This window comes from Haemorhous mexicanus, chromosome Z, assembly GCF_027477595.1.
Source record: "Haemorhous mexicanus isolate bHaeMex1 chromosome Z, bHaeMex1.pri, whole genome shotgun sequence".
Taxonomy (NCBI): Eukaryota; Metazoa; Chordata; class Aves; order Passeriformes; family Fringillidae; genus Haemorhous; species Haemorhous mexicanus.
In genome coordinates this window covers 47,987,279-48,000,275 of record NC_082381.1, presented here as the reverse complement: position 1 = coordinate 48,000,275, position 12,997 = coordinate 47,987,279, and the positions used below count along the sequence as shown (strand labels likewise).

The 12,997-nt window shown below is 41.7% G+C and overlaps 1 protein-coding gene across 8 annotated transcripts in view; it reads right to left on the bottom strand.

Annotated features, from left to right (window-relative positions):
* SEMA4D (semaphorin 4D) overlaps nucleotides 1–12,997 on the bottom strand; it is an 83,369-nt gene that overhangs the window by 45,133 nt on the left and 25,239 nt on the right. For 2 of the 8 annotated variants that reach the window (XM_059873802.1, XM_059873807.1), the window contains one exon: nucleotides 6,793–6,885. The exons of the other annotated variants lie outside the window; for them this stretch is intronic. The gene's annotated coding sequence lies outside the window, so the exon portion shown is untranslated. Of the gene's footprint in view, nucleotides 1–6,792; nucleotides 6,886–12,997 lie in introns of those variants that run through there. 8 annotated transcript variants of the gene reach the window in all.

The window sequence follows — 12,997 nt, the reverse complement described above, 5'->3', positions numbered from 1 at the left end:
TATGCAGATAGCCTGTTACTGACAATATTTTTGGGAATACTTGTATTTTGAAGAAAGGCAACAGATTAGTAAACTGGAATGCAAATTGAATCTTGGAATGCTTGTTTTTAAACATTTGAATGGATTATTTGGTAATGTAAGCAATGTCCAATCAAGGAAGCTAACTGATCGACAACTTAAAAATACCTCAGTATTACAGCCTCATATAAGCACAGACAAGAAATTAAGAACTTATGTTCATTTAAACTCTATTCAAGCATCTGTAAAACAGTTATCAGGAAATACAGATTTATAACAATGGCTGTAGGCGCTGCAAAGTGCCATGTTTTAATTGCCAAACACCTGTGACAGTTGGTTTCAGCTGCCAGGATGTTGCCATCCACGTGGGACATTCAGGACGAGAGTACTGGAAGTGGCATAACCAGGCAAGAATGAACCTGAGGTCAGCCTCCTATGTGAAGTTACTGCTTTTATACATAGTACAGATAGAGGACATACACTGACTTTTAACACTACAAACTTAGAGGCACATTCCTCCAATTTGCCATCTGTTAGCATCTCTCTGGCAGCAGCTTAAAACATGATTTTTCAAGGAGATATATTGCAAGAAAGATTAACTTCAGCTGCATCTGGCAGTACAAATAAGAGCAAGCGTGGTTTTCCAATGGAAAAATACTCCCTTTACCCACAAGTTCAAAACCTGCTTCATTGTGCATCCAACAGAACTCTGAAACCAACAGCACTGCAAATCCATTAGGAAACAGAAAAACCATTCAGCATGGTACCAAGCACAATGGGACCTTCAATTTTGCCTGGCTCTCCCAGACCACTTTCAAATGCAGTTAATGGTTATGCTAAATTACAAACAAAACACCATGAACAAAAAACCAAAACCAAACAAAATAAACAAAGAAACCGGGGGGGGGGGGGGGGGGGGGGGACAACAACAACAAAAAAAACCCACCAACCAAAAACCTGTAAATAGCACAATAATAATACCTTACTTTGTTTGCAGGGAAACAGAGCCTTCAAGACACCAAGAGTGGCAAACAGAATATACAGCATGCATGTTTTGGGTTTCACTGTTTCCACGTAGTGCTTTGTAGAAGACTGGAAACAAGGAGGGGAGAAGTCTTTTAAATGTTCTTTATGACGGTTTCCAAAGAGCATGGCTTCTCTGGGGGACTCACATTGAATGTACTAAAATACACTGCATATCCAAAATTTCAGAAAGCATCTGGTGCCCTGGAAAGTTATGGCAGTAGCACAGGACAGGCAAAGATCAGACCAAAGCCGCTGTTTAAAAAAAAAAAAAAAAAAAACAGCAAAATTTCATACCAAAACCTGTGTGTGAACATTTGCTCTGTGAGAACAGCACTGAGTGTCAAAATTCCATGCTCATAGTTCAGAACATATTGTCAAAGCACTGCTTCTTCAGAGAGCCAAGCCTGTTGTCACATGAAGAAAGGGGGGGAAAAAAAAATCTCAATTTACATTTTTTTCTCCCAGATTTCTCTGTAATAAAACCAGAATTACACCTTCCAAACTTGGCCTTTTCATGACCAAACAGCAAAGAGCAAGGAAAGGCTGTCACTCTGGGGTTTTATGCAGAGAAAAAAAAGTAGAACTGTAATGTACTGTAATGATTAAGCAATTTTTTTTTTCAAAAATTCTTCAAAAGCAATCACATGCCTAGGGTCACAGCCTTAGGTAACTCATCTAAAATAATATGTGGCTGACAGAGATGGCTTCCAAACTTGGCCAAAGCTATCAAAAGGCTTCCATAAGGCCAAAACTGAACTTCTCATAGAAGCCAGCTCTGCTGTTGCAAATGGTGTCATTTCCTCATTCTGCATGTGTTAAGTGACTGAAGCATAAGATTCATGAAAATCACATCAGAAAGGACTAAGACAGTGCCACAAGTGTTGAAAACACACAGTGTCTCCTGTTCTAAGAAGCAAAACCAGTTCATAATTCAAAGGAAAATGATGTAAGTAGGATGTTTGCTACACTCACTGATTTAAAACACAAAAATATACTTCTCCTCCTCTGCTCTGACCCGAGAATTTGTACCATGACAGCAAAATCTTTACTAAATGAATTGCGTCAGCATTACCCTCTGAACCATACTGAAGGCACATCTACAGAGAAACGGCAAGATGGGCCTTATTGTAAACAGACCCAGAATGCTGCGCCCTCCATCCCTACACACCCCTGGTTCTCAGGCCAGAAGACAGGCGCCCTACAATACACCTCATCACTGTGCAAAGGGCAAGCAAAAGATCTTCCAACAAAGGTGGTATGGGAGCCTCCACTTGGCTCTCAGTGGCTGCTTTGGAAATTACTGCTCAAACAGCAAGATCATCCAGCTCCTTCTCACACTAAATTAAAATTCCCAGCATCATCCCCCACTGCATACTGAACCAGCCTCGGCCATATGGAGAGAAGACCGGCATTCCCTACAAACATGGCAAAAAGTGAAACAGCACTCCCTCAAACACCACTTCCTCAATCAGGGATCCTAGCTGAAAGAACTAAGGATGGGATCCGCACTGCTGCTTGTTTCAGCACTTCTCAGACCTGCCATGTTCTGGAGAATATACTTCCGGGATATACAAAATATACTTCTAGGATGTACAAAAAAAAAGTTAAGCAAAAATATATTTTCCAGGTTATTGTTAGAGTCACATCTGCACACAGACCTTTTTTCCCCCCTTATCATCTGGTGTCTGATCAGTGTTATTTATCAAGGATTAAAGAGAACTGTAAACTATCAAGTGCTTGAAATTTGCTCCACTGGAAAAGCCTCCAAATGTTTGAAGAGTATCAGGCACAAGATGGAAGGTAATTAAATAAATATTAGCAGTGTTTTAATGGAGATGTAAAGATTTGCCAGCAACAAACACAGTCTTCTCTCCACCTCCACCAACCAAGAACAGAATGTCATCACCCAAGGGATAAGAACAACAGGATCAGGTATACAAGCAGAAAAATTCAGACTTTATACAACCACCAGACAGTGCTTGAGATGACACTTGAACAGCACTATGTACATAACACATGCATTAGTATGAGAGATGCAGAAAGCTACACATGCAGTTTTCCTCCCCCTGTTCTTACAGACAAATGAAAACACTAGGTTTGAAGTTTCAAAAAACTTTCCCAGCAGAAAAACTAGGCTATTTGCTTTTATGTGGAGAAATGGAGATGTGACATCACTTTTCAGCCTCATCAGTTTTTAAATGCAGCTCAATATAGAGCCAGACAAGTTTTAGTACTAAAGCAAGGAAACAAGTAAAAGCTCATTTAACTACAGATTTTCAGGAAGAATATGCTCTCTTTCACAGTGCAGAACTAATTTTGGAAAGTGTTACGGTTTTTACTGAAATTCTGCCAACCAGAGAAAACACACTGGAAGCTACCAGACCAGTTACTGCCATGGAACAAAGCATCTTGAATGTATTCTTCACAAGTTCGGGTCTCCACTGATCCACCTGTCTCTTCAATTTCTCAATGTATCAGTGTATCTTTTTAATCTCTTTTACATAATTTTCCTTCTGGCAGCTCCACTTGACGAACTGTGATGCATGCCTTTTCAGCTCACAGCACACACAGGGTTAACACGCTTGCAAAGCAAGTGAGAAAACACTGCAGAATACCAACCTATTTTATTTGAAGTCTGTGTTAACTTGTGTTTGACCTACAGTGAAGGTGAGAAGCATACAGAGAGGCTGGACCCCTGAGGCTCTGAAAACTCTGTGCTGATACCAGAGGACTGAAAAGGCTTAAGTGCAAGTGCACAAGATGAACTTCTGCCACACACACACACACACGCCTGCGCACGCGCACACACACACACACACAGAGGAGAGCATTTCAAAAACACCAACCTGACCATCACTAAAACACATAGCCACAGACAGGATTCCAGTCTACAATAGTACCAACAAGTTAAAGCCTGTCATGCAGGTGCCCTAGAGGGTGGAAGATCTTGAGTTCAGAATAGCAGGACTCAATGCAGATCCCACTACCTTTGCTCTCTTCCCATCTCAGACCTCATTTCACTCCCTTAAGCAGACAGATAATGTGCCTCCAAAGCCTCTCTCGGCAGCAGCCTATGGGGGATGCCAAGCCCACATTACTCCATTCTCACTGCCAGCCGAAATATGAGCTGCTCCCAGAACACTAATAAATAAGTCACTGAATTACAGTGGTCCCACAGTCCTCTTCTGTTCCCATGCTGATGAAAACTAGCAGACTGTGGCAGGGATGTAATGATTTAGCATTATGAGAATATAATGATGCATCACAAATGGTCAGCAGCAGGACCCAAAAATGAACACTGACGAAGAGCAGAAAGGGACAGATCACCTATGCTGAAGCCTGTTTATTTACTTTTGTCTTCCAACTTCACTGCAGAACGCCAAAAGCCATTTTGAGTGCTGTGAGATAGAGCAGATAAATGCCTGATGACAAGTTCAGCGAGTATAATTTGTAACACAAGCTGATTTCACTATTTGGATAGGACAAAAAAAGTATGAACAAGCATTGTTAGCATGTGTAAAACTGATGTGCCATATGCTGAAGACTGAAAATGTACCATAAAGATCACTTAGAAAATCAAGGCAATGGGTATGGCAAATACAAACCAACTGCATTTACAGTTTTAACACAAACTCTCAGAGCCCTTAGCCTGACGCAGAGGCTTTAGACAGCAAACAAAGTCTGCAAGAACAAAAAATCCATCTGAAAGACACAGTACTTCATGTGGTTTCTACACAGAAAACTAACTTGAAATACACTGATGTTTAACCAAATTCTGCCTTCTCACCCTATCAAAGTTAGTGGTACTCTCATGAGAAGATTCTAAAAGCACTGCTAGGGAAGCAGGTAGTGGAGTGAGTAATTAATAGCTGCCCCCCTCCAGATCAATGAACAGTGACAGACTGATCATGACACACTATAGTCACGACAGCTGCAGCAGACAGAAAACACTTTGTACAAAAGCTGTAATCAGTATAGTTAGAGCTGCCAAAGAAAAAGTTAACATACAACTAAGACTTTCACACACAGGCACTTCATTAACCTTTGCTTTTCATGCTATGCACCCTTGAGTTAACAGATATGTGAAACTTTGTTTCAGAAGGTTTGTCTACCTTACTGTAAAGGTAAGGGGCTCCCAAAGAAAGCACTGCAGTTAGTAAAATGGTTTAGGTGAGTACTGCCATCTTGAGAAAAAGAATCAGGTCTGTGGTTAAAGCCCTGCCTAAGTGTGATGGCATCCACTTGCTTCCCTGTGAAAAGAACTGGATACTGAGCCTGTCACTCTCAGAAGCAGAGCTTCAAAACAGATAAATCATAACGCACAGCTACTGGCACAAGTTTAACTTTTTTGCCAACCAGTGAGTTTTAGATGCTGCAACTCATACACCAGTCTGAAAGGTTTCTAAGGCAGACAACTAAATATTCCTGTAGGTTAGTGTACCACTAAGCAATGGGCCTCCTAGCACAGTTTAAACAAACAAACTGTACTAACAGACTGTCCATTAATTAAAGCTGATGCTTCCTTGCCCATCAGGCAACAGCATTCAGGAGCCATCACATAACGAAACCATTGTTAGTCAGTCTCTTACATATTCAACTGGAGAACAAAAGGTGACTGTTGTACAGTCAACAAGGATTTGAACTTCTGCAGGTAGCTCCACTTCTCATCTCTCAACAAACACAAAGTGAAAAAAAGATTTTGCACTGAAGGAAGAGGTGAAAACTCTTAGTAAAAATAAAACAAAGAAGTTTCCCCGAAGTTTCCTTTTACAGTTTTTCACTAAACAGCACCTTTTTATAACAGCCAGCAGATTTTAAGTACAACATCATACTACTTAACTACTGCCATTAGCTAGAAAAGATAGTACAAAACCCCTCCCCAGGAAGGACAGTTTATGCTCCTTCCATTCTCTCTGGTCACCACATTTAGTGCTCTTTTCCAGCTTATGAAAAAAATACAACATTTTGACACTCGAGTATGAGACAAACATCTAAAAAAACCTAGATATTCACTTCTTCCAAAACGTTTGTGATATGACAGTTATTCTTCAGCAAAAATATGACATAAGAAATTGCAAAACTCCATAAGGAAATGGTGAGGAAAAAATTCCTTTCATAAAGGAAGGTAAGAAGGATTTCAAGCTTCTGGTGGTGTTCCATTAATATATATAACACATTTAAAAATAAGAATCAATTCTATCAACACTGTTTCTAAATTGGGATGTTTGATCAACTACACTAACTACAAGCAGCAATCACAGGTGACACAACGTGAGGACTAACTGAAAACAGCAGAATAAATACTTTCATCCCAATTTTCATGAGAAAGGAAAAATGATGAAAGAACATAAAAAGCTTCACAAACAAATAAATAAAGAAATCCCAGAATGAAAGTGCAGACTGAGACAAGTAAAGGGCCTTTAACAGTAGTGATTTATTCTATCACAGCCTGTTAGTGTCAAGTTATGTAATGAACCCACATGATTTAGAAATTCACATAAGGAGATAATATTTTTCAATTAGCAAAATGGATCTGAGTTGGCTGATGTCAAGTGCCTGTAAGTGATAATCTCGTGAAAATGACAGATGAACACCTTAAACAAAAGTCTTAAAATTCACTACTTTTTATGACCTTAATCTTACAAAGACATGCCTTAATGCTATCTTCAAAATCAACCAAAAGGAACTAGATACTAGATATAAGCTGTAATTCTCCCAATTACCAACATTTTCCATGTTTTTAAATACCTCTTCTTCTGCACTAGGACACAGCTGAAGCAATGCATGAAGTTGAAACACAGAAGTCAGTAACACAATGCTGTGAATTAAACCAGGTGAAGCCTGCAAGAAATGAAACAAACTCATAAGGAACAAATACTACATGACAAACATTCACAGAAGGGAAGCTATGGAAAGGAAAAAACCACACAGCTAACAAAGCCAAAGCTACCACTGAAAATTGGTTTGCCCCTCCGCGTAACAAAGGCTGCTAAACCCATCCACAAGTCAGCTGAAGTGATAATCTGCTCCTAGAAAAGCAGTTCCCAACATACAGCCCCCTGCAGTGGTAGAATCCATTGCCACTTTTCTTTTATGCAAGTGTGCTTTATTACTGCTCTGAAATACCTGCTTTCAGTTTCCAAACACTGCGTCTTACACACATTACCCTAAGGAGTTAGCTAAATTTTTCTTCCTCATCATTTGTACTTATCCATTTATGCCCATAACATTTTCTTTGACAAGTCAAACAGGCAGTGCTTCTTGAATTTATCTCACTGTAAACATTTTCTAGTACTGATCAACCCTGCACGACTCAGGTAATATTCTCTACTCCCTCACAGGCAAGTAAGATAATGGAAGAAGACTAAATCAAGCTTTTGTGGGTTCCACTCGACTGATATGCATTACAAGCATGACATATTAAAACACACATGGAATCTGTTCACAATCACTAACACATTACAATAAACTCCAAACTTCCAAAGGAATCTTTGCAAGTGTCTTTTAAAATTGTATTTTGAGACATTCAGACAATGTCTGTCCAAAACCCCGTTTTCAAAGCAATCAGGTTTAGAGCCAAAAGTCACGACTGAGACCAGCAGCCTCTGGGGGTTGTCAACACTGGAGTCCTCAGATGTCAATTTAGGTAGCTTGAGACTGGCTGAAAAGAGAAGCCTAGAGCAAGCATTTACTCTCCAGAATCTATTAGACACAAATACTCCTTACAACATAAAGGGCACAGGTAAAGCCATTTCTTGGGGCTTGTTTCGGGTTTTTCTGTGGTTTTTTTTTTTTGTTCTTAGAACAGTTACTTTTCAGTCTACTAAGGTCTTTCATTAAGTCACACAACTCAGCTAAGCATGGTTCCTAAGGTTAAGAAGCACAAAGTTAAGCCTTAGCGCACTTCTGCACTCCTTCTCCGCTGCAGCTACATCACTTCATGGGGGTAAAGGAGGTGAGTCAGGTAGAAAGCCTTCTAACCAAGTAATGAGCAGACATGAGCTACTAAAACACAACAGATTTGTCTCATGGTACAACTTTGGCCATGCCATAAAGACATGTACTTCTCTTCCATCTGAGTCCAATTCTGAAATTGCTAGAAGACACAAAGTCCCCTCCATCCTCTTATTCTCATCAACTAAGACCTACTTAAAAGTCTACAACAGGAAAGGAAACATATGGGATCATAAAAACAACAACCCTTCTGATATACTTCCTTCTTCCCCTTGCATTCACTACAAGCCAACAAACCTCTTGCCTTCACCTTTTAGCAGAAATCAACCAGCTAAATCAGAACTTACCTTCTTTAGACAATGAGAATCCCAAGGTCTTCCTCCCAACTGAGCTTAAACCTTGCATGGATGAGAGAAAGGCAATTTCAGGGTGGGTATAAAGAAGCAGCAACGGGAGGAGGGCCACCCATCTGCAGCACCAGGGAAGACAAGAGCTCCCTCACACTATAATGCTCAGTGCTGCACATGCCCCACACCACAGCTTTGCTTCCCCATGTCCTGCAGCCAGTCTGGCCACCACTGCATCTGCTCCTGTACTCTCAAATGTGAGCATCCTGCTCATTCACAGGAATGAAAACAATGGGGTAAAGCAAGGCCAGAGAAACGATCCCATGTTTTCCAACAGCTGACTTTCTAGTGCAGGGGCCCTTTTTAGTTTTAGAATTTGACTTACACAAGAAGCAACTGATGTCATCTCAATTCAGTACTCTAGGGCACCAGAACAGGAGTGACCATGGGAACTTAAGGTAGTGGTTACCTCATCTGCTCTAGAGAGCTCCTCAACAAACAGGCAAAAATACTTTAAAAATTGATACCTACAGAATTGAGAAGATTACAGAGAAGAGTTCAGCAACACCAAAACAGGAAAAGAAGAAGCAAAAAACCCCCAAACAATCCAATACTCTGTTGTAAGTGAGCCCTGGAAATTGTAAAAATCTGATGACCCAGATGGCATCAGTTAGCATTCAGACAAAACAAATGAGTTTGGACAAAGAATAGTCCCAGATTACATATTAGAAAACCTTACTAACAGCCAGTAAGTAAGTTGGTCTCTGTATCTTCACTACCCAGAAGATACAGAGACCAACCCTCACAATAGACCCTGTTGTCATCATCAAATACAAATACCCTAGAAAGATATCTTACCTGTTAAACCTGCCATTTTTGCTGAATGCAATTTCTACAGATACAAAGAGGAGATTCACAGTTCTTAACCAACATTAAATGGGACATGGAGCTGGTGTGGCAGGCCCAGTTCCACCTCCCAGGGGCAGCAAAGCAAGCCCTGTGCCAGAGGGCTTTGGACTGCTCTCCCTCCAGTGCTGGATCAGAAGCCAGTGTGGACCTGTATGCTCACAAACCACCATTTCAACTGTCTGCAATGTAAACCAAACCATGCTGCACAGCACTGTTCCCCAAAAACCACAGAGAAGGTAAGAGATGGAGGATGCACCTTACAGAGTCTCAGAGCCTGCTCTCTCTGGCAGGCATAGGGCACAGGAAGGGAGCAGCCAGGCAGATGGGGATACAGCTGGGCAAGAAGCTGATAGAGGTAGTGAACACCATGGAAAACAGTGAGTGTAAAAACCTGGTGAGAGGCGTAAATTACTAGAGACGGAGGCCATTTCTGTAGCACTGCCAAAAGGAGCTGCAGCATTGCAACTTTCTCAACCACTACCTGAGGGCAAAGCAAAACAACACGCTTCCCACCCATCCTTCAGAACGGGTTCATCCTGGCCCTGTTCAGCTCCAGCAGCCCTTCCCAGAGTCTGGTGCCGGATCAGGATGGCTCTCCTGTCACACTACTTGAAAGCAAGGAAGGGCTTGGCAGCTGCTCCTCCTTGTCCCCAATTCTTGCTCCACACCTTCAAGAAGGGTATAAAGGCCTCAGAGGACAGTCCTACTGACCCCAGGGCTGAAGAGCCTGTCACCCCAGCAGTAACTATACCCCCTAAAAGGATGCCCAGTAGTGTTTCTGTTTGGTGAAGAGTTTGGGTGAGAGCCTCCCTGGATCCCTACTATATCTCACATTTCCAATCAAGTCTTCAGCTGCCCCAGAAGACTCTGGTCACACCAAGCCAGAAGCTGCCGGCCAACACTGCTGCAACAGCCAGAGGGCCCCTACACAGACACTGAAATACCTTGCAGAAAAAAGGAAGAAAGACTACAGCTATCATCTACCATTAAGAATTTAAGACACAAAATCAGACAGTGTTATTATTTTTTATAAAGCCTTTGTGTCGCAGCGCCTCTCTGCGTGCGTGCTTGGAGTCATCCTGGCTTGCTCTGGCACTGCAGGCAGTGAGGGACACTCTCCAGTTCCTCGGGAGGTCAGGAGAGCGGCTAAGGATTTCACCTTTTGGACGAGACACTAGCACGACGTAGAGAGGAGGAGGAGAGAGGACTCCAGTTGAGGGCAAAGCCCAGCTTTATTCTCGCACGCAAAGGAGCCCCACAATCCACGGGATCCATAGAATGTAGTCTGCAGGGTGTTATAAAGGGGGAGTAACCCAGGGAGGGATTTGCCTGCCTGCCAATGGGGATATAGGAGGCCGTGGGGAGCAGGGATACGGGCAGGTAAAGGGACCAACAGGGCCACTCGAGGGAGTGGCCCCGGTGCCTGAACCTATCACTCGACACCCTTGGTAGAAATTTCTAGAGGGAAGGGATGGGCCATCGAGTGAAGGACAGAACACAGGGGAGGGGTTGAGGGAAGGATTCAGCCACTTTTGGGGTGCAGGGGGAGGGGGTAGGGAGATTGACATTAAAATGATGGGAGGAGGCAGCAGGGGCAGAACCATTATATCAGGGGGACCTGGGATAAACCAAAGTACAACTTAATGCAACTAAAACATGTGAGAACACAATACAACAGCTTTGTTCAATGTTAAACCACACAACTGATTTATCAGACCCTTAAAAGGCATCTTTTTTATGCTGAAAAACATCAACCGATCAGTTTGTTTCACATTATGGGTTAACCTTCTTTTCCTAAGGCAAAAACAACTTTCATCAGCTCACATTTTATACCCTGAAACTCTTGCCCAAGTTTTTCATCAAGAACCTGATTGTCAAATGATCTGTATTTTAACTAGACATTAAAAAAAAATCACCAAACTCCACCAAACTTTCACCTATTTCTTGCTTTGAAGAAACTCTGCTGACATGCAGTTTTCCAACCCATGAGCACCATACCAGCCTTGTAAAAGGAGGAAATACCTTTTCCATGCCTAAACCCTATTCCATAGTCAAATGTGTTATTTGAAATAAATGCAGTTGAAACAATATGGAAAATTAGGAGTTTAAAGTTCTAGAAAAACACACAGAGTATACAGCAACCATTCTTTCAGGAAGATGATTAAAAAGAAGCTGCACACCATACTGTCCCAATGATGTAAGTTTTGATACAGAAATATTTCTGCATACTTAAAAACTTAAACATCAAATCAAGGAGTAAATTAAGAGGTGTCATTAAACAGCTGTGTTTTCCAACACACTTTTCTTAGAATTTTTCCACCATTCAAAAGCAAATACTACCATAAAAGATTAACCACATGCTATGTTTATGTACTCTGTGAATCACTGCAAAGTGAATCAAACTACAGAAAGTTAGCTTCTAAATTAAACAAAAACTTCTGGTTTCAGCCTTCTTACCTATTAAGTAGTCTGCTGTTAAGACAACTAAGCAAACTTCATGGCAACTGTCACATATGAGTGAGTTCAAGGGAACCAGTTTTGTAGGAAAACATTGCCTACAGCCTGAGAAGTCATTACTAAATGAAGACTCTATATTAAAATCAGCAACTTGCTCAACATAATTAAAAATATAAATTGGAAGCAGTGTATTAAATCTTATGGAAACTGCTTAAGCAGAATGCAAGCTGTGAAAAAGCACCAACGACTGACAGTAACAAAAATGCAGAAAACATCCCCCCATTCCTTAGCAGCCAAGTAATTATTCACAGTGAGCTGGTCAGTGTTGAAAAGCGCCCCCAAAAGCCTGCAAAGCCAGATTACATCACCTTTACATACTTTAAAGAGAGCCCTCCATCTACATTGAAGGTCCGGGCTTAAACTTAAAGCCCATAGAACAAGATGTCACCTACTGGGAGTGAACCACATGGTGAAAATCTGTGCCTGCACAAACAAGATCAACTACTAACCTGAATTAAAATCAAAGAGAAAAAAAAAAAAAAATGCAGCCTGCTCTAAGAAACTGTCAGCTGGTGACATTAGAATGCCAGATGGTCTTAATCAACTGACCCATAGCAGAAATCAAGGTGCAGAGAGAACTGAGACATGAGGCAAAGACATCAGCATCAAAAGAAGAGGACATTGTGCAACAGGTCACCAACACTCCACCCTCTGCAATTCCACCCTCTGCAATTCCATCCTAAAACTTTGGGGGAGAAGAGACAGCCTGACAACCCATCATCACAGAGATCATCATCTCTTGCTTCTGGAAGAGGCGTGGAATCAAAATAATGTCCTTTGGGGGCTGCCAACGAACATGACATACAATTCCACACTAAACAGTAAGTGAAAGAAAGCCAACACTTATGAAATATTTTTGTCAGCTGAAAGAAACTGTCACTTCAGTCAAGTCACATTCACCCTTAATTTGCTGATGCCCATTTTCATGCTCCACCTCACCACAGCACAGATCACACCACGGTTTCACCAATACTCCTCTTACTGGCAAAACCAGCTGAGGCAGCTCCTGGCCCTGCAGCAGTGCTGCTTTCTCACTGGTGGGGACACACCATCAGCAAGCAGCACTGATGTGCTGCAGCATCAGGCCTCTAAGCAGTGGCAATACCACTTCTGAGGAAGCTGCATGGAAGCAAGGAGAGACAGTGGGAACTGGCAGAAATAGCTCCAACTGGCTTTTCTGGCATATGCAATGGCAGTGGTGCACCAACACTAAGAGGCACAAGTCT